Consider the following 21,652-nt stretch of genomic DNA (forward strand, 5'->3'; position numbering starts at 1 on the left):
GTGACTCTGTTTGTATAAAAAGATGTTTGATCATGCACAGAACATTTCTGGAAGGATATACAATAAACTGTTTCATTTATTGCTTCTTGGGATAGAAATGAGGGATCCAGCACAAGGTTGGGTAACTTTCACTTTTTATTTTGCACCTCTCTAAGTCATTCCCCAAGGAAGTTGATTTGCCTATGGCAAAGTTGGAGAAGGAGTGAGGAAGAAGAGAAAGACTTGGACAGGCCACTATATGTGATGATTTTTAAGTCACTAGGGGCCTTGAATAGAATACTTTATTTAGAGTGGTGGGGACAAAAGATAGACTGTGGGTAAAGGAAATCAGAGTAACAAGAATAAGTTATTCTTTTGAAAAATCTGGTGGTAAAAGGAGGAAAAAACTAGACAGTTGCTAGTAAGAATAACAAATATAACATAAATTAAGGGTCCTTTTAGGTCAGATTTTTTATGATTACAGTTGTAAAGAGCTTGTAGAACTGAGCTTGTTTATAGGAAAAAGAGAAGAAGTCAGTGAAAGAGAGAGAGATGTTAATGGTAGTAAAAGAGAGAGTCTTAAAACGTTCAGAATAAAGCCAAGGCAAGGGAGGGATGACCTGAAGCATTTCAAGAGAGCAGCTGAAAGAAGAAGACACTGATAGACAGGCTCTCCCTTGAGAGAGCATGAACTCAGAGAACCCAGAGGAGGGGCAGTTGATGTCTGGGGCAGCAGACTATCAAATAGGATTAGCACAGAAAAGCACTCTCTTAACATGGACAAAAGAAAGACTTTTTTTTAAGCCTATGGAAGAAGTTTCATGAGGAAGGAAAGTCAAAAGTGAACTCTAAGGGATCAAGGCGAGAACCAGAGAAAAGGACATCCAGGTACAGAAACTCAAAAATATGTCACTGATATTGCAGGTAAAGGAGAAGGGAGAGAAATACATGTGTATATATAAATTATATTGCATTCAGAGGACACAAAACAGGGAGAAGAGCAACAATGGCATATCAAATTGAATTCCAAAATATATTATTTATTATTATTATAGTTTACACATGTCAGGGGGAAACATGCACACAAGAAATAACTTTCCACAAAGTTTTCTTCAGGCCTTTGGACATTATCACACTGTGCTGCTTTTACTTTCCTCAGGGCACTTTGAAGTCAGCTCCTGTGCAGGACCCTGAAATCCGGCCCACTGAGGGGCTTTGGCTTCAGGTGCCAGGAACTCTTAAACTCAGAAGGGAGCAAGCTCTGTTTAAATGAAGCAGTCCACGTTTTCCCTTCCATGTGCAAAAGGATAAAAGAAGATAAGCTCAAATGTATCTTTTTTATAGAAATAATCTCCCCCTTGGCTTCTCTGGACGAGTCTGCTCAAAACCAGCTGAAAACAATGTCAAGGCTGCCCTCCCTGGCCTTTGCTTCTTGGACTCAGAATTTATCTTCCAATAATGGTTTTTACTTTTTTGACCTGCTTTTTTTAAAAAAAAAAAAAAAACAAGGCACACCTTTTATTCCCCCATTTTCACATGCAAGGGCTTTATTTTCATGATGGACTGAGTCTCTTCACAGTGTCATGCATGACATAATCCTTGAAAAAATCTAATGTGACATGACAGACAGATAGCACAGCCACAAAAAGCCAAAAAGATAATTTTACAGTGACCTTCTTAAAACGCAGACTGTAAACACATAACTTAAACCTAAAGCATTTTCTTAAACCTAAAGCATCTCACAAGATGAGGGTCTAGCAGCCTTTGTAGGGTAAAGTTAACTAGTTAATTGAAAAAATACTAGCCTGATGAGTACATACACTTCCTAATAGCACATACAAACAAAATCACTTTATTTAGACACTAAAAATGGTTGATTGCAGACAATAAAATGTATAATTGGGTCAAAAGGATGTGAAGTATATTTAGGTATCACTTGGGATATTTCTTCAGTCAAAAACAAACAGACTTGGGGAGAGTGGGCCCACCAAGTCAATACCAATAGCAACTGCCTGTGTTACAAAATGGGTAGGGTACTATGAAATTCTAAAGTAAGTGCCCCCAAACCCTATTTCATTAGGATGGACTCTGATCGTTTCAGTTTTCTATGGTGAATATAGTTCTTGAGTTTAGTTAGGCCTTGTAAAGCAGGCACTGGGGTTGGGAGTGTGCCAACCTTCAGAAAGCAAGGGCCTTAAGTTTTACTAAGTGAGAATAGATAAGTAGAAAGAAACAAGTCACACATCAGTAACACTGACAGTCATTATTCATGGATTCCATATTTGTGAATTTGCCTACTTGCTAAAATTTATTTGTAACCCCAAAATCAATATTCATGGAGATTTTGCAGTTATTCACAGACATATGCATGCACAGAACACTGAAAAATTTGCATCACACCCAGGCATGTTCCCTATGGTGTTAAAACAAAGTGGCACCTGCCTTCTTGCTTTGGTGCTCATACTATAAACAAGTATCCAGTTCACGGTATATTTAATGTCACAATTTTCTTTTTTTTTTTTCTTTTTGCTTTTTCTTGGTGATTTTACTGTTTTAAATGACCCCCAAGTGTAGTACTAAAGTGCTGCCTAGTGTTTCTAACCTCAAGAAGGCTGTGATGTGCCTTAAGGAGGAAATACATATATCAGATAAGCTTTGTTCAGGTGTGCATTATGGTACTATTGGCCATAAGTTCAATGTTAGTGAATCAACAATATATATTACATAAAGTGTCTCTAAACACAAATACACATAACCAGGTTACATTTTGACTCACTGACAAAACTTTTGTGGTCAAAGGCTCTAAGGAACTAACCCTGTATTCCTCCTAGAGGCAATAACTCAGTATTCACTAACTCTGTATTTGTAGTAACATTAGAAAACATAACTATCATAAATGAAAATTGACAGCATTTTCCCATGTTCTGATCCTGTCCAAGAAATACCACAGGGAGGGGAGTGGCTGTAAGAGTCAGGAATTCACCATCACTCATTCTTTATTGGTCAGCCAAGTGAGAATGCTACTTATAAGGACACATTGTGAGAATACTAATGATAAGGAAAACATGTAAGAGCTAATTGATGAATGCTATCTAGCACGTAACATTTGAATAGGAATACAAGAAGCTACGTCCCAATTCACTACCAAGAACCACTGGAAATCAACAGACTAAAAAACTGTTGGAGTCCACACAGAAAAGGTAATAATTCACATTTCCACCAGCAAGCACAGAGAGATCTTGTAATATATAGATTACAGGCTAAAGTCTTTAGAAAGACTTTGCCTTAGTATTGTAGCTAAATTAGTCCATTAAGCACACTACTAAAGCTTAAAAGCAAAGCTCAGAAGTAACATGAATGTATGGCAGAACAAATTCCAAAACACTTAAAAAAATACAACAAAGCGTAGCACTCAGCAATATAAAGTTCACAAGGTCTGGCATACAATCAAAAATTGCCAAGCTTACAAAAAATCATGGAAATATGGCCCATGACCAAGAGAAAAATATCAAGTGATAGAATAATATCCAGAATTGACAGACATTGTGATATTAGCACATAAGATTTTTTAAATGATAATATAAATATTTTTCATATTTTCAAAAAGGTCAAGGAAATTGTGAATATGAGAAGAAGAAAAATAGAAAGTATTAAAAAGACAAATGGAAATTAAAAAGACAATAGACTTGATTGCACAGAAAATAAGATATAGCAGAAGAAATGATCAGTGAACTTGAAGACATGGCAACAGAAACTATAGAAAATAAAGAACAAAGAGAAAAAAGTCTAAAAAGATACACAGATCATCAGAGTCTTGTGTGACAATATTAAGCAGTCTAACATAAGTGTAGCTGGAGTCCCAGGAAAATGAGAAGGGACAAAAAAAATTTGAGAAAGTAGTGGCAAAAATATTTTCAAATTTGATGAAAATTATAAGTATAATAAACCAAGAAACTCAAAAAATCCGAAGTAGAAGAAACATAAAGAAAATCCCAAGGTACAACATAATCAAATTGCTGAAAACCAGTGATAATTTTAAAAATCCAAAATGAAGGCAGTGGAAAGGAACACATTACATATAGCATAGCAGACATAACAATTACATCACACTTCTGTTCAGAAACCATGGAAGCCATAAAATAATAGAGACACATTCCCAAAGCACTGAAAGAAAACAACGAAAAAAGTGTCAACCTAGAATTCTAACCTCAGAAATAATAGGTTTCCAAAAAAAGCCAAATGATTTTTTTTTCAGAATAGCAAAAGTTGAAAAAAAACTTGCAGTCAAAGACATATTAAAGGAAATCCTTCAACTAGAGGAAAATTATATTAAATAGAAATGTGTATCCACTCAAACACTGAAGAGTGCCAGAAATGGTAATATGGACAAACATAAAATATATTTTTATCATTTTAAATCTCTTTATTAATTAACTGTAAAAGCAAAAAAGTAATGATAATAATATTGTGAAGGTTGTAACATATATAAAAGTAAAATGTATAAAACAAGAGCATAAAATATTGGAGGAAAACAGAAGTATACTCTTGGAGGTTATTATGCTATACACAGAATAATACAAGATTATTTGAAAAGGTATACTGTCAGATCATAAAATGCATATTTTAAAGACTCAGGAAATTACTGAAAAATATATCAAAGACATTAGCTAATAAGAGAAGAAGAGCGCATGGAATAAAATACTTTAAAAATGCACAATCCAAAAAAAGTCAAGAGAAGGTAAAGGAAATAAAGAAGAAAAGGACAAATAGAAGAGTCAATTAAACCAAAATATACAAACTAAAGAAATAATAAAGATAGGAAATTAACGAAAGAGGACACAGAAAAAAATAGAGAAAAATCAATTATATCAAAATCTGGTTCTTTGAAATAAGCAATAAAATTGATATACTTCTACTAGCCTCAGCAAGAAAAAGGAGTGGGAAGGCACAAATTACCAATATCAGGAATCGAGAAGAGAACATCACAACATATTCTACAGATATTTAAAGGGATAGTAAGTAACTCATTCCAAGTAACATTAAATAAATACATGCCACTCTTTCTGTCCAACTGATTACAAATATAAACCCAGACGGAATTCATGGACTAGCCATTTGAGGAGAGAAAATTAAATTACAACAGATTGGAGGATACCAGAATTCTAAGTAAAACAAAACCAGTGGTGATTTTACCAATTGTTTTGTTCTAGTATTTCGATCTTCAACTCAATGAAGTCTGAAACACAATACTGAGTCCTATGGTGCAAACAGAGAGATAACCAGGAGAAACCTGACACAAGGAATAGGAAAGAGAACTGGTAAACCTCAAAGAAAGTGGAGAAAAACACTAGGATTTTTTTCTCTTCACTTTCTCTGTCCTCTCCCATCCAAGCTTTCAAGTAGTCCTGTAGTGACAATGGCAAGAAAAACATCCTCTCCATTAGGTGGGGAGTTAAGGACTCAAGAGGATGAGACCAAACTCCACTGTTTTTTTCCTTCTCTTTCTCTCTCTCTCTCTCTCTCTCTCTCTCCCCCCCTACCCCCGCTCTCGTCTGTCCTCCCACACCTTATCCCTACAAGCAGCACAATGTCTCTCCCTCTCCCTCTCCCTCTCCCTCTCTCTCTCTCATCTGTCCTCCCACACCTTATCCCCAGAAGCAGCACAATATTGGTGGTTTCTGACTGAAGAATTTATAAAGAAGCACCAGGGAACCAGCAAATACCAAAAAATAGAGCATGAGGAGCTCAGAAAAGAGAACCCATAAAGTTTTTAAGAACACCTGGGCATAGCCCTGACCTGCACATGGATGGATATTATCCTAGTGAGCATAAGAAGACTTTGAGAACTCAGCTAATAAATAGACTTCTGCTCATGTTTCAAACTGACCATTGGGTGTCACACATGAAAAAGTTTCAAATAGCATAAAAAATTGAACTGACATTGGAATCTCAGCCCTTAGAAAGCAAGTTGGACCTTGCAATCTGAACCTAAGGAAGTCAATTGTCTGCTAAAACAAAAAGTATCAATATCCTCTATAATACTGAAACAATACAGAGAGTCTCAAACTAATATCTAAAATGTCCAGAATATAATCCAAAATATTTGACATATGTATAGCTACAAAAATTTTAACTGCATGGGAAAATACAATCAGCATACAATAGTAACATTAAACAAATACAGACGCTTGAAAGCATCCACTTACAATGCTCAAATGAGTAACCACACTCTTGAAAGAACTATTAAAACAGAAAATAATCAGCCAAAAACAAGAACTTATGAAGAAAACTCAAATAGAAAATTTTAAACTCTCTATAACTTTTCTCTCTTCCGCTTCTACTTTTAAGGATTCATGTAACTATACTGAACTTATCTGGCCTGTATTAAATATGCTGATTGGTAATCTTAGTTACATATGCCAGATAACTATATATATGTATGTATATGTATTTTTTCCACAGGTTCTGGAGATAAGAGTATGGGCATCTTTGGAGAAAAATTATTCTGCCTTCCACATAAGCCTGCATATTTAAGAAGCTGAGCACATCACAAACAGAAGAAACCCAAAAAAATCTACACTCCTCAGGTACATCATAATCAAACTGCTAAAAACTAAATACAAAAAGTATTGAAAGTAGACAGAAAAATGATACCTCATATAAAAAGAATAACAATTCATATAGATAATGATTGCCCATTAAAAACCACGGGACAAGAGACAAAAGGTAAGTTTCACCATAATATTCAAATGCTAAAAGCAAAGAATTGTCAACCCAGAATTTTGTGTCCATCAAAATTACTCTTCAGGAATAAAGAGGAAGTCATATTTTTAGATGATATTTTAGATCATATTTTTAGATGAAAGAAAAATATGATAATTCATTACTAGCAGGTATGCTCTAAAGACTTATTAAAGTAAGTTATTAAAGCAAAGGGAAATAATACTAGAAAGAAAATTGGAACATAAGGAATGAAGGAGGGCGACAGAAATGGTAAATAAGTAGTTTCACTATTAAGATACAATTTTAGAAAATGTGGCACATATACACCATGGAATACTATGCAGTCATAAAAAACGATGAGTTTGTGTCCTTTGTAGGGACATGGATGCAGCTGGAAACCATCCTTCTCAGCAAACTATCGCAAGAACTGAAAACCAAACACCGCATGTTCTCACTCATAGGTGGGAACTGAACAATGAGATCACTTGGACTCCGGAAGGGGAACATCATACACCCAGGCCTATCATGGGGAGGGGGGAGGGGGGAGGGGTTGCATTGGGAGTTATACCTGATGTAAATGACGAGTTGATGGGTGCTGACGAGTTGATGGGTGCAGCACGCCAGCATGGCACAAGTGTACATATGTAACAAACCTGCACATTATGCACATGTACCCTAGAACTTAAAATATAATAATAATTTTTTAAAAAGCAAAAAAAAAAAAGATACAATTTTTTACTAGCGAGATACAAGTGTTACCAGTAAAATACACTTTTCTCCTTTTCAGTTTTTTAAAACATGTTTGATAGTTCAAACCAAAATATACAGCACTCTCTGAAGATATTTTCAATGTATACAGATGTTATGTAGAAAAGATGCCTACAGTGTAGAGGAGGAAGGGAAAATGTACTTATATGGTAGTTTCTACATTCCAGTAAAAGTAGTAAAATATTGATATTAAATAGACTTAAAAGTTAAGTGTGTATTTTGTAATCCCTAGATAAACCACTAAAATTATTATACAAAGACATACAGTCAGAATTTTAATAGATAAATTAAAATTGAACACTAAAAATTATATAAATAATTCAAAAGAGGGATGAAAATGAGAAACGGGATTACAAGACAGAAGGAACAGAGAAAACAAATAATAAAATGGTAGACATAACAAAAATTACATCAAGTGTAAATGATCTAAACACACCAAATAAAAGGTAGAAATTGCCTGAAAGGATGAAAAAGACATGATTCAATTACATGCTATCTGAAGAAATTTACTTCAAATGTAATATAAATACATTAAAAGGAAAATAAAAAGATACCATACAAGCACAAAGTGAAATAAAGCTGAAGTGATGCATTAATATAAAAGTAGACTTCAGAGAAAACAAAATCAGAGGATTAAAAACAGACATTACATATTGACAAATGAGTCAATTAACCAAGAAGACATAAAAATTCTAGGTACATATTCACCTAATTACAAACATTCAAAGAACATGAAGCAAAAACAGATAGAACCAAAAAGAGAAATAAACAAATACAAAATTATAGCTGAAGAATTCACTCCTTTTTTCAGCGACAGAACTGGTAGACATAAAATCAGCAATAAGAGAAAAGAACTGAATAAAACAATCAAACAACTGAATCTAATTAACATTTATACAACAGTCAACCTACAACAACAGAATACACACTTATTCAAAAGGCACATGGGACATTAACCAAATGATATGGTTTGGCTCCACCCAAATCTCATCTTTAATTGTAATCTCCATAATCCCCACATGTCATGGGAGGGACCCAGTGGGAGGTAATTGAATCATGGGGGCAATTACGTCCATGCTGTTCTCATGATAGTGAATGAGTTATCATGAGATCTGATGGTTTTATAAGTGGCTTTACCCCCTTCGCTTGGCACTTCTCCTTGCTACCACCACGTAAAGAAAGACGTGTTTGCTTCCTCTTCTGCCATGATTGTAAGTTTCCTGAGGCCTCCCCAGCCCTGCAGAATTGTGAGTCAATTAAACATCTTTCCTTTATAAATTACTCAGTCTTGGGTATGTCTTTATTAGCAGCATGAGAATGGAATAATATAGTAAATTGGTACTGCAGAGAGTGGGGCACTGCTGTAAAGACACTGGAAAATGTGGAAGCGACATTGGAAATGAGTAACAGGCAGAGGTTGGAACCGTCTGGAGGACTCAGAAGGAAAAAGGAAAATATGGGAAAGTTTGGAACTTCTTAGAGACTTGTTGAATGCCTTTGACCAAAATGCTTCATAGTGATATGGACAATGAAGTCCAGGCTGAGGTGGTCTCAGATGGAGATGGGGAACTTGCTGGGAACTAGAGTAAAGATCACTCTTGCTATTCAAAGAGACTGGTGGTATTTTGCACATGCCCTAGAGATCTGTGGAACTTTAAAATTGAGAGAGATTATTTAGGGAATCTGGCAGAAGAAATATCTAAGCAACAAAGCATTCAAGAGAAAGCAGAGCATAAAAGTTTGGAAAATTTGCAGCCTGATGATGTGATAGAAAAGAAAACCCCTTTCTCTGGGGAGAAATTCAAGCCAGCAGCAGAAATTTGCATAAGCCAAAGGTTAATCACCAAGACAATGAAAAAAATGTCTCCAAGGCATGTCAGAGATCCTCACAGCAGCCCCTCCTATCACAGACCCAGAAGCCTAGGAGGAAAAAATTATTTCCTGGGCTGGGTCCAGGGTCCCCTTGCTGTGTGCAGCCTTGGGACTTGGTGCCCTGAGTCACAGCTGCTCCAGCTGTAGCTAAAAAGGGCCACCTATCACTCAGGCCATTGCTTCAGAGGGCGCAATCCCCAAGGCTTAGCAGCTTCCATGTGGTGTTGGACCTGAGGGTGCACAGAAGTAAATTGAGGTTTGGGGACATCAGCTTAGATTTCAGAGGATGCGTGGAAAGCAATCCCCACAGCATCTTCACTGGGGCACTGCCTAGTGGAGCCGTAGGAAAAGGGCCACCATCCTCCAGACCCCAGAATGGTAGATCCACCGACAGCTTGCACCATACACCTGGAAATGCCACAGACATTCAATGCCAGCCTATGAAAGCAGTCAGGAGGGGGACTATACCCAGCAAAGCCACGGGGGCAGAGCTTCCAGGGTGTGTGGGGGCCTACCTCTTGCATCAGCATGACCTGGATGTGAGACATGGAGTCAAAGTACATCATTTTGGAACTTTAAGCTTTAATTACTGCCCTGTTGGATTTCTGACTTACATGGGGCCTGTACCTCCTTTGTATAGGGCCAATTTCTCCCATTTGGAATGGCTGTATTTACCCAATGCCTGTACCCCCATTGCATGTAGGAAGTAACTAACTTGCTTTTGATTTTACAGGCTCATAGGTGAAAAGGACTTGCCTTGTCTTAGATGAGACTTTGGACTTGGACTTTTAATTCTGGAATGAATTAAAACTTTAAAGGACTGTTGGGAAAGCATGATTGTTTTGAAATGTGAGGACATGAGATCTGGGAGGGACTAGGGGTGGAATAATATGGTTTGGCTGTGTCCCCACCCAAATCTCATCTTGAACTATAGTTCCCATAATCACCATGTGTCATGGGAGGGACCTGGTGGGAAGTTATTGAATCATGCGGGCATGATTCACTTCCATACTGTTCCTGTGATAGTGAGTCCTCATGAGATCTGATGATTTTACAAGGGGATTTTCCCCTCCCTCACTCAGCACTTCTCCTTGTTGCTGCCATGTGAAGAAGGACATGTTTGTTTCCCCTTGCACTATGATTGTTAAGTTTCCTGAGGCCTCCCCAGCCCTGGGGCACTGTGAGTCAATCAAACCACTTTCCTTTATAAATTACCCAGGCTTGGGTATTTCTTCACGGCAATGTGAGAATGAACTAATACACCAAAATAGACCCTATTATAGGTCATAAAACAAACGCTAACAAATTTTAAATAACTGGAATCATATAAAGTATACTATTTTACCACAATGTAATTAATCTAGAGATCAATAACAAATAGATTAAAATCTCCAATGAATTCAAAATTAATACACTGCTAAATAATACATAGGTCAATGAGGAAATCTCAAGAGAAATTTTAAAATATTTGAATTTAATATAAATGAAACATATCAAAATTTGTGACATGCACCTAAGCAGTTCTTAGAAGAAAATTTATAGTATTAAGTGCTTATATTAGAAAAGAAGGAAGGTCACAAGCAAATCATCCAAGTTTCCACCTAAGAAAATTAAAAAAAAAAAAAAAAAAAAAACCCTAAGCAAGAACAAAGAAGGAAGTAATCAAGATAAAAGCTAAAATCGATGAAATCCAAAAACTGTATAAACAATAGAAAACATTAACTAACTCATAAGCTGCTTCTTTAAAAAGAGTAACAAAATTTATAAACCCATAGCAAGATTTATAAAGAAAAAAAGAGGGGGGCCACAAATTACCCATGTAAGGAATAGAAAATGAGATATCACCACAGAATGCACAGATATTAAGACAATAAGAAAATATTACAAACAATTCAATATATAAAAATTTAACAACTTTGATCAGAAAGACCATCTCTTAGAAAACTGAAAATGACTGAAACTCACCCATGATAAAATAGATAGCTTGAACAGCCTGATAACTATTAAAGAAATGGAATTTGCGGTAAAAAAAAAAAAAAAAAAACAAAAAGGAAGAAATCTCTAGGTCTAGATATCCATTTCTGGTGAATTCTAACAAGCATTTAAAAGAGAACTAATACCAGTACTGTACAGCATCTTCCACAAAATATGGTTACAGGAAACACATCCCAATTCATTTTACAAGGCCTGTGTTATCTTGATGCCAAAACTAGACAAAGACACACACAAAAAATAAAACTACAGAACAATATCCCTCATGAACACAGACACAAAAATTTTCAACAAAATATTAGCAGACTGAATCCAGCACTGTATAAAAAGTATAATACATCACAACAACGTGAATTTTATCCAAGGAATACAAGGCTGGCTCAATCTTTGAAAAATTAACCCATGTAATCAAACATATTAACAGTCTAAAAAAAGAAAAATCACATAATAATATTAACTGATGCCAAAAAGAACCTATTTAATAAAATAAAATATCCACTGATAATAGAAACTCTTAGCAAATTAGAAACAAAGGAGACTTTCCCCAACTTGATAAAGGACATTTATAAACTCCTACAGCTAATATCATATGAGATAAAGGAAAACTGAATGCTTCCCCCTAAGGTTGGAAACACTGAAAACTACAAAATCCTGCTGATATAAAGAAAACCTCAATAAATGGAGATACTATAAATACTGAGTCCATGAGTGGATGGCACAATTTTGTTAAGACATAAGTCCTACTGAAATAAATCTGTAGATTCAATGTAACACAATGAAAATCCCAGCAAATTTTTTAAAAATAGAAAGTGACAAGCTGATTATACAATGTTTATAGAAATTCAAAGGAATTAAGATAGCCAAATAAATTTTGAAAAAGAACAAAACAAAAGGTTTAAATTATTTGATTATTGCAGCTTTATAGTAAGTTTTGAAGAAAATTTAGTATTAAAGAAGATTTTAAAAAGATCAGTGTAACAGAATGTAGAGTGCACACATAGTCCCACACATATATAGTATTAATTTTCAACAAAGTGCCAAGTTAATTCATTGAGGAAAAATATTCTTTCAAAGAAATTATGCTGAAAAAATGGATATCTGTATTTTTAAAATACTCTTGATCCTTACCTTACACCACATAAAAATTTACTTAATGTGTCATGTATCTATTTCTTTAATTTTTTAACTACTTTTTTAAAAAATGTGGGTGCATAGTAGATATATATATTTATGGTGTACATGAGCTGCTTTGATCCAAGCATGTCATGTGAAATAAGCACATCATGGAGAATGGGTATCCATCCCCTCAAGCATTTATTCTTTGAGTTACAAACAATTTAATTACATTATTTAAGTTATTTAAAAATATACAATTATTATTGACTATATTCACCCTGTTGTGCTATCAAATAGTAGGTCTTATTCACTCTTTTTATTGTTTTTGTACCCATTAGCCATCCCATCTCCCCCACAACGCCTACCCAAACTCTAGTAATTATCTTTGTACTCTCTGTGTTCACGAGTTCAATTAAGTTTTAGATCCTACAAATAAGTAAAAACATGCAGTGTTTTGCCTTTCTGTGCCTTGCTTCTTTCACTTAACATGATGAACTCCAGTTTCATCCATGTTGTTGCAAATGACTGGATCTAATTCTCTTTATGGCTGAATATTACCTCATTGTGTATATGTACCACATTTTCTTTAGCCATTAATCTGTTGATGAACACTTAGGTTACTTACAAATCTTGGGTATTGTAAACAGTGATGCAACAAATATGGGAGTGCAGATCTCTCTTCAGTATAGTGATTTCCTTTCTTTGGGGTATATACCCAGCAGTAAGATTGCTGGATTTATAGTAGCTCAATTTTTACTTTCTTGAAGAGCCTCCAACCTGTTCTCCACAGTGGTTGTACTGACTTTCATTTCCATTAACAATGTACAAGGGTTCCCTTTTCTCCACATCCTCGCCAGCATTTGTCATTGCCTGTCTTTTGGATATAAGCCATTTGAACTGGGGTGAGATGATATCTCATTGTAGTTTTGATTTGCGTTTCTCTTATGATCAATGATGTTGAGCACCTTTCACCTTTTCATATGTCTGTTTGCCATTGTATGTCTTCTTTTTAAGAAATGTCTATTCAAATCTTCTGTGATTTTTTTACCAGATTATTAGATTTTTTTCCTATAGGGTTGTCTGAGCTCCTTATATATTATAATTATTAATCCCTTGTCAGAGGGATAGTTTGCAAATATCTTCTCTCATTCTGTGGTTTTTCTTTTTACTTTGTTGATTGTTTCCTTTACTGTACTGTAGCTTTTTAACTTCATGTGATCCCATTTGTCCATTTTGTGCATTGGTTGCCTGTACTTGTGGAGTATTGCTTAAGAAATCTTTGCCCAGACCAATATCCTGGAGATTTTCCCCAATGTTTTCTTGTAGTAGTTTCATAGTTTGAGGTCTCAGATTTAAGTGTTTAATCTATTTCGTTTTGATTTTTGTATATGGCAAAAGATGGGGGTCAAGTTTCATTCTTCTGCATACAAATATTGTTTTCTCAGCACCATTTATTGAAGGGACTGTCTTTTCTCCAGTGTGTATTCTTGTCACCTTTGTCGAAAATGAGTTCACTATATGTGTGGATTTGTTTCCGAGTTCTGTGTTCTGTTCCATTGGACTTTGTGTCTGTTTTTATGCCAGCACCATGCTGTTTTGGTTGCTATACTCTTTAGCATAAATTGAAGTCAGGTAATGTGATTCCTCCAGTTTTGTTCTTTTTGCTCAGGATAGCTTTGGCTATTCTGGATCTTTTGTGGTTCTATAAAAATTTTAGGATTTATTTTTTCTGTTTCTATGAAGAATATCATTGATATTTTGATAAGAATTGCATTGAATATGTAGATTGATTGCTTTGGGTAATATGAACTTTTTAACAATATTGGTTCTTCCAACCCATGAACATGAAATATTTTTCCATTTTGGGGGGTCCTCTTCAAATGACTTCATCAGTGTTTTATATTTTTCATTATAGAAATCTTTCACTTCTTTGGTTAATTCCTAAGTATTTAATTTTACATGTGGCTATTATAAATGGAATTACTTTTTTTTATTTCTTTTTCTCACTGTTCACTGTTGGCATATAGAAATGCTGATTTTTTTTTTTAATTTCCAACTTTTATTTTAAGTTCAAGGGTACATGTGCAGGATATACAGGTTTGTTAAATAGGTAAATGTGTGTCATGATGATTTGCTGCACACATCATCCCATCACCGGGGTATTAAGCCCAGCATCAATTAGCTATTCTTCCTGATGCTCTCCCTCTCTCCATTGCCTCCCCTACCCCCAACAGGCCCCAGTGTGTGTTGTTCCCCTGCATGTATCCATGTGTTCTCATCATTTAGCTCTCACTTGTGAGAACATGTGGTATTCGGTTTTCTGTTCCTGAGTTAGTTTGCTAAGGATAATGGTCTTCAGCTCCATCCATGTCTCCATAAAGGACATAATCTCATTTATTTTTATCACTGCACAGTATTCAATGGTGGATATGTTCCCCTTTTTCTTTATTCAGTCTCTCATTGATGGGCATTTAGGTTGATTCCATGTCTTTGCTATTGTGAATAGCGCTGCAATGAACACCCAAGTGCATGGGTCTTTATAATAGAACAATTTATACTCTTTTGGGTATATACCCAGTAATGGGATTGCTGGGTTGAATGGTATTTCTGCCTCTAGATCTTTAAGGAATCACCACACTGTCTTCCACAATGGTTGAACAGTCTAAAAGCATTCCTATGAATGGGATTGCATTCCTGATTTGGCGCTCAGCTTGACTGTTGTTGGTGTATAGGAGTGCTAGCTATTTTTGTATATTGATTTTGTATCCTGAGGCTTTTCTGAAGTTGTTTATCAGCTTAAATAGCTTTTGTGGCAAGACTATGGGGTTTTCTAGATATAGGACCATGTCTTCTGTAAACAGGGATAGTTTGACTTCCTTTCTTCTTATTTGAATGCCTTTTCTTGCTCTTGCCTGATTGCCTGGCCAGAACCTCCAATACTATGTTGAATACAAGTGGTGAGAGAGGGCAACCTTGTCTTGTGCCAATTTTCAAGGGAAATGCTTCCAGCTTCTTCCCCTTCAGTATGATATTGGCTGTGGGTTTGTCATATATGGCTCTTATTATTTTGAGGTATGTTCCTTTAATACCTAGTTTATTGTGAGTTTTTAACAGAAAAAGATGTTGAATTTTATCAAACGCCTGTTCTGTGTCTATTGATACAATCATGTAGTTTTTGTCTTCGGTTCTGTTTATGTAACAAATTACATTTATTGATTTGTGTATACTGAACTAGCCTTGCATCCTGGGGATGAAGGTTACTTGATCATGGTGGATAAACTTTTTGATGTGCTGCTGGATTCAGTCTGCCAGTATTTTGTTGAGGATTTCTGTATCAATGTTCATCAAAAATATTGGCCTGAAGGTTTTTTGTTGTTGTTGTTGTTGTTGTTGTTGTTGTTGTTGTTGTATCTCTGCCAGGTTTTGGTATGAGGATGATGCTGGCCTCATAGAATGAGTAAGGGAGGAGTCCCTTCTTTTCAATTTTTTGGAATAGAAATTTTCAGTAGGAATGGTAACAGCTCTTCTTTGTACCTTTGGTAGAATTCAACTGGGAATCCGTCTGGTCCTGGTCTTTTTTTGGTTCATAGGCTATATTTTACTGCATCAATTTCAGAACTCACTATTGGTCTATTCAAGGAGTTAGTTTCTTCTTAGTTCAGTCTTGGGAAGGTGATATGGTTTGGCTCTGTGTCTCACCCAAATCTCATCTTGAATTGTAATCCCCATGTGTCAGAGGAGGGACCTGGTGGGAGGTAATTGGAACATAGGAACAGATTTTCCTCATGGTATCCTCACGATAGTGAGCGAATTTTCATGAAATCCGATGCTTTTATAAGGGGCTCTTCCCCCTTCTCTCTCTCTCCTGCCTCCATGTAAGACATGCCTTGCTTCCCCTTTGCCTTCTGCCATGATTGTAAGTTTCCTGAGGCCTCCTCAGTCATGCAGAACTGTGAGTCAATTAAACCATTTTTCTATGTAAATTACCCAGTCTCAGGTAGTTCTTCACAGCAGTGTGAAAATTGGCTTCTACAGAAAATTGGTACCAAGAGAAGTGGGGTACTGCTATAGATTCCTGAAAATGTGGAAGTGACTTTGGAAGTGGGTAACAGGCAGAGGTTGGAACAATTTGGGGGGCAGAGAAGAAGACAGGAATATGTGGGAAAGTTTAGAACTTCCTAGAGACTTGTTGAATGATTTGTGACCAAAATGCTGATAGTGATGGGCAGTGAAGCCAAGGCTGAGGTGGTCTCAGATGGAGATGAGAAACTTGTTGGGAACTGCAGTAAAGGTCTCTCTTGTTATGCTTTAGCAAAGAGACTGGTCGCATTTTGCCCCAGTCCTAGAGATCTGTGGAACTTTGAACTTGAGAGAGATAATTTAGGGTATCTGGCAGAAGAAATTTCTAAGAAGCAAAGTGTTCAAGATGTGGTTTGGCTGTTCCTAACAGCATATAGTAATATGTGTTCACAAACAGATGACATGAAACTGTAAGTTAGGCTTAAAAAGGAATCAGAGCATAAAAGTTTGGACAATTTGCAGCCTGACTATACTGTAGAAAAGAAAAACCAAAACCAATTTTCTGGGGAAAAATTCAAGCCAGAAGCAGAAATTTGCATAAGCAACAAGGAGCTGTAAGAAGCTGTTAATAGCCAAGCTGTTAATAGCCAAGCTGTTAATAGCTGTTAATAGCCAAGACAATGGGGAAAATGTCTCCAGGGCATTCCTGAGATTTTTGCAGCAACCCCTCCCAACACAGGCCCAGAGGCCTAGGAGAAACAGATGGTTTCCTGGGCCAAGCCTGGGTCCTGGCTTCTCTCTGTAGCCTCAGGACTTGGTGCCCTGCATCCCAACCACTTCAGCTTGGGCCACTGCTTCAGAGGGTGCAAGCCTGTATAATGCGTTTTCATGCTGCTGATAAAGACATACCCAAGACTGAGCAATTTACAAAAGAAAGAGGTTTATTGGATGTACACATGACTGGGGAGGCCTCTCAATCATGGTGGAAGGTGAAAGGCATGCCTCACATGGCAGCAGACAAGAGAACAGAGTTTGTGCCGAGAAACTCCCCCTTTTAAAAACTGTCAGATCTCATGAGATTTATTCATTGTGATGAGAACACATAGGAAAGACCTGCCCCCATGATTCAATTACCTCCCACTGGGTCCCTCCTACAACCCATGAGAATTCAAGATCCATGGGTCTTGAATTTCATAGGCATGTGTTCTCATTGTTCAACTCCCACTTATGAGCAAGAACATTCAGTGTTTACTAAACCATTTTCTGTTCCTTTGTTAGTTTGCTGAGGATGATGGCTTCCAGCTTCATCTATGTCCCTGCAAAGGACATGAACTCTTTTTTAATGGCTGCATAGTATTCCATGATGTATATGTACCACATTTTCTTTATCCAGTCTATCATTGATGGGCATTTGGGTTGGTTCCAAGTCTTTGATATTGTAAATAATGCCTCAACTAAAAAAAATACATAATGAAAGTCTAATCTAATACAGGTCAAAAATGTAAAAAGTTCATGAACCTTAACGGGAAAAATTAAACAACTTTTGCTGGCCATTCCTGTTGAAATGAGAACCATAACGTAACAGAAAAGTGGCTACAAACCCACCTAGAACACCAAACAGAGAGAAAATAAAAGTTAATTTTCATCTCTGTTATTATCATAAAATCCTGTGTGACTACAGGCCAAACTTCTGGTGGCAGAAACAGAGTTCTTTATAAACTGCAGATGTCCTGTACATTAAAAAAAATTTCACGGGAGTTGCACTAGTTCTAGAGACTTTTCTGTTTTAGCCTACCTACTGTATGTATCCAATCAAAGATAGATAAAGCCTCTTTCTGTAACCCCTGATTATTATTGGGCATCAAAGGTAAGAAAAGCAAGATGGGGTACAAAAATGCAAAATTTCAACAGTAATGACAATCTTTTCGTCTTAGTTCAAAAGGGTCCTGCAGTCTCTCCCCTTTCAGTGATTTGACAAGTCTTTGTACTTAATCTTGGGTCAGCAAATCATGCAAGTGAAATCTGTCTCTGATATGTAGTTGAATATCTTCACTCAGTTCTACAAGCTTCTCCAGGAATGAAATCAATTTTAGGAGTTCATTGTCATTTTTATCCATAAACCAACTTTCTATAGGGGTTCCATTAGAAAGCTTGTATGCAAAGGTTTGTGGTGGGTTGTCAATTATTACAGTTTTTGAAAGATCTCTTCCAAGAATATTTAAGTTCTATATATGATTTCCTTGTACACAAACACAATGTTCACAGAAAAAATGGTGCCTGACCACTTGCTTTTTAGGGTCTACTATGTTCAGTAACGTGCCTGCACACACCTTCTTAGAAGCAGTAAAAAGAATAATATCATACATCTGAGAAATTCATTCCAGGAATTCCCTGAAAAATGTATTAATATCACATAAACCTGATAAATGACATCGTGGAAAAGGACTGGAAAAGTAAGTGCTGCATCTTCTACCTCATTTAGACTACAGTGCACCACTGTTTCATCCAAGTCTAAATCTAGGGAGAATTTCGGTGTGCTTCTTGTTTTCAATGAAGAACAGATTTCCTATTTAGTTGTTCTTCTGTCAGTGGTAGGACATGTTTGATGAAATAATAGGGGTCAAATACTTCCAAGCCTTCTTCATAGGTGGCCTCTGCGTGGGCTGATGAATAACCACTATCTGGAATGACTGGTCCTATAAGGGGTGGGATATCACGATTAACTGTTTCTTCTGCTTCTTCTAAACCATTGTGGGTTTTTTGTTGTTGTTTGTATTTTTTAAATTATACTTTAAGTTCTGGAATACATGTACAGAACATGCAGGTTTGTTACATAGGTATACATGTGCCATGGTGGTTTGTGGCACCCATCAACCCATCATCTACATCAGGTATTCCTCCTAATGCTATCCCTCCCCTAGGCCCCCACCCTGTGACAGGCCCTGGTGTGTGATGTTTCCCTCCCTGTGTCCGTGTGTTCTCATTGTTCACCTTCCACTTATTAGTGAGAACATGCAGTGTTTGCTAAACCATTATTTATTGCTGGTCTCACCTGAACTGCTTGATTTGAGTAAGCTGCTCCATTAGTTGATGTAGTAGAACTGGTAGTGAGCTCATCCACCCGTTCCATATCAAGTTGTTTTACTATTTCTTCAGCTCCAACAAAGTAGTCCTTGGAGGACTGCCAAAGGAAGGATTCTTTTCTAATTTTCCATTTTATTTTATATGTTGATTTGTCATTTCATAACTACCAACTTCTCCATTTACTTGACTTTTCTGTCTTACTCGAGGTATCTATATGTTAGGTTTCTCTCCTGCTCTTGGTGTTGAGGTGATCAAATTATTACCTATATCACGTTCAATTCTACTCCACTTTGAAGGATTTTCTCTCACTTCCTTAGGTGTGCTTCCTTTAATGAATTTTTTAATTGAAGACAAGCCAGTTTCATTCTTTGGTGGTTTTTCTCCTTCTGAAGGCAGGGGATCATCATCCTATGAATATTTCCTCTTTGCTCTGGCAGTGAGTTGTGTTTGGATTTGATTTGACTGTTGAGAAGCTTTCCATGTTATCAGCCTCATCTTTTATGGGTGCCACACACAAAACTGACTGTGATGACAGAGAAGTGTCCTCAGGCTCCTGTAATGGTCCCAACTGGACAATACATGGTGTCTTTCCCACTTACCCTGTAGCAGCAACAGAACCAGCTCCTTCAGTCAGTTGCCATTTCTGGTCTACCTGAAAGTGATCTTATTTCTCCTTTGCTTATGAAGCTTAGTTTGGATGGATATGAAATTCTGGGTTGGAAATTCTTTTCTTTAACAATGTTGAATATTGGCCCCCAATCTCTTCTGGCATGTAAGATTTCTGCTGAGAGGTCTGCTGTTAGTCTGATGGGCTTCCCTTTGTAGGTGACATGGCCTTTCTCTCTGGCTGCCCTTAACATTTTTGTTTCATTTTGACCTTGGAGAATCTGACGACTATGCCTTTCGGGAATAATATTCTTATGGGGTATCTTACTGGGGTTCTCTTCATTTTTCTGAATTTTAATGTTGGCCTGTCTATCTAGGTTGGGAAAGTTCTCCTGGACAATATTTTAAAATGTGTTTTCCAAATTGGTTCAACTCTCCCTGTTTCTTTCAGGTATCCCAGTGAGTCATAGATTTGGTCTCTTTACATAATCCCATATTTCTTGGATGTTTTCTTCATTCCTTTTTATTCTTTTTTCTCTATTCTTGTCTTATTTCAGAAAGACAGCCTTCAAGCTCTGAGATTCTTTCTTCCGCTTCGTCTATTCTGTTATCAATGCTTGTGATTGCATTGTGAAGTTCTTGTAATGGGCTTTACAGCTCTATCAGGCCAGTTACATTCTTCTTTATACTGGCAATTTGGGTCGTCCACTGCTGCACTGCTTTATCATGATTCTTAGGTTATTTGCATTGAGTTAAAATGTGCTCCTTTAGCTCAGTGAACATCATTTTTATCCACATTCTGAAGACTAATTCTGTCACTTCAGTTACCTCAGCCTCAGTCCATTTCTGAACCCTTGCTAGAGAGGTGTTGTGGTCATTTGGAGTAAAGAGGCACTAGGGCTTTTTGAGTTTTCAGCATTTCTGTGCTGACTCTCTCTCATCTTTGTGGGTTTATCTACCTTAGATCTTTGAGACTGCTGACCTTTGGATGGGGTTTTTGTATTTTTTGTTGTTGTTATTGTTGTTGTTTGTTTTTCTTTTAACAGTTAAGCTACACTTCCCCGTAGAGCTACTGCAGTTTGCTGGGAGTCCATTCCAGACCCTAGTCACCTCGGTTTTTCCAGTACCTGAAGGTATCACCAGTGAAGGCTACAGAACAGCCAAAATTGCAGCCTGTCCCTTTTTCTGGAAGCTCTGTCCCAGGGGGGTACTGACTTGTTTCCAGCCTGAACATGCCTATAGGAGGTGGCTGAAGACTCCAGTTGGGAGGTCTCAACCAGTCAGGAGGAATGAGATTAGGGACCCACTTAAAGGAGCAATCTGGCTGCATATTGATAGAGCAGGTGTGCCGTGTTGAGGATCCCTTCAGTTCCCAATCAGTTTGGACTCTCCAAGGCCCTCATGCTGGACTGGCTGAGATGCCCATCAGCAAAGATGGCCACCTGCCCCACCCCCAGGCACCCTGTCCCAGGGAAAAATTAGAACTCTGTCA

General features: G+C 36.9%; 1 long non-coding RNA gene and 1 pseudogene across 2 annotated transcripts in view; both read right to left on the reverse strand.

The window, feature by feature from the left end:
- Window positions 1–21,652, reverse strand: part of LOC123571037 (uncharacterized) — a 355,383-nt gene that overhangs the window by 317,864 nt on the left and 15,867 nt on the right. The gene's annotated exons all lie outside the window — the stretch shown is intronic.
- LOC102141171 (CTD small phosphatase-like protein 2) lies at window positions 18,459–21,267 on the reverse strand (annotated as a pseudogene).

Source organism: Macaca fascicularis, chromosome X, assembly GCF_037993035.2.
Source record: "Macaca fascicularis isolate 582-1 chromosome X, T2T-MFA8v1.1".
Classification (NCBI taxonomy): Eukaryota; Metazoa; Chordata; class Mammalia; order Primates; family Cercopithecidae; genus Macaca; species Macaca fascicularis.